Raw genomic sequence first — 1,661 nt, 5'->3', positions numbered from 1 at the left:
AACCCGCGACTGCATCATCAACTGCGCGACCGGCATCACCCTGACAACCGTGCGGCCTACCTCTTTATTCGTAGCCAATGAAGCCTGACTGTGGCAGCTAAATTTCACATCAGTTCCCCATGTTTAAACACGAATCTCCATAGTTAAACCAAAAACAAATTTATTAAAGAATTAATTAAATTAACATTATATTAATTCAACATTGCGAAATTTGTTTATTATCACATTGCTGTCTGTGGGAGCTTGCTGTGTGCAAATTGACTGCCTCATTTCCTTCATTACAACAGTGACTACAGTTCAAATGTTTGTGGGAATCAAGCAGAAAACTTTCCACTGGTTAGAATCATGCCGAGCACAAAGGAAGATGGTTGTGGTTGTTGGAGGTCAATCATCTGAGCCCCAGGGCATCACTGCAGGAGTTCCTCAGGGTAGTGTCCTAGGCCCAACCATCTTCAGCTGCTTCATCAATGACCTTCCTTCAATCATAAGGTCAGAAGTGGGGATGTTCTCTGATGATTGCTTGCCGTTCAGTACCATTCGCAACTCTTCACATACTGAAGCAGCTCGTGTCTAGATGCAGCAAGACCTGGCAACACTCAGCCTTGGGCTGATAAGTGGCAAGAAACATTCGCATTGCAGAAGTGCCAGGCAATGACCATCTCCAATAAGAAACTGTTTAACCACCTCCACTTGACATTCAACAGCATTACCATCACTGAATCCCCCACCATCAACAGGGAGTTACCACTGACCAGAATTTAACTTGACCAGCCATATAAATACTGCAAAAGCAGGTCAAAGGCTGATATTCCTGTTGCAAATAACTCACCTCCTGACTCCCCAGTGCCTGGCCTCTGTCTACAAGGCACAAGTCAGGAGTGTGAGGGAATACTCAGCACTTGCCTCCAATTACACTCAAGAAGCTCAACACAGGAAGAAGCAGTCCACTTGATCGGCACCCCATCCACCACCTTAAACATTCACTTTCTCCATATCAGTCACCTCCTCCCACCCTACTTCATCCAGCTCTATCAGCATTTCCTTCTATTCCTTTCTCCATTTGTTGTTTATCTAGCTTCCCCTTAAATGCATCTATGCCATTCTCCTCAAGTGTTCCATGAGGTCGCGATTTACACATTCTCATCACTCTCTGGGTAAAGAAGTTTCTCCTGAATTCCCAATTGGATTTGTTAGTGACTATCTTACATTTATGGTCCCTAGTTTTCAACTCCCCCACGAGTGGAAACATCTCTATGTCTACCCCTATTCAACCCGTTCATAATCTTAAAGACCTCGATGAGGTCACCCCTCAGCTTCTCTTTGCCAGCAAGGAGAGCCCTAGGCCTGTTCATTCTTTCCTGACAGTTATAAGTTTTGGTATCATCTGTGTCAATATGTTTTGCACCTTTTCCAGTGATGCTCTATCCTTTTTATAATATGGAGCCCTGAACAGTAAAAAGTACTCCAAGTGTAGTCTAACCAAGGTTCTGTACAAGTTGAACATAATTTCTCTGCTTTTTAATACAAACCCTCTGGAACTGACCCCCCAATGCTTTACTTTTTTTTTAAATTCCTATTAACCTGCATCACTACTTTTGGTGATTTCTGTATCCGTACCCCTAGAACTCTTCGCTCCTCTCCCACATTGAGACTTTTTGCCC

Source organism: Heterodontus francisci, chromosome 48 (genome assembly GCF_036365525.1).
Source record: "Heterodontus francisci isolate sHetFra1 chromosome 48, sHetFra1.hap1, whole genome shotgun sequence".
In the NCBI taxonomy this organism is placed as follows: Eukaryota; Metazoa; Chordata; class Chondrichthyes; order Heterodontiformes; family Heterodontidae; genus Heterodontus; species Heterodontus francisci.
The sequence above is the reverse complement of the archived record's forward strand: the minus strand, read 5'-3'. Positions refer to the sequence as shown.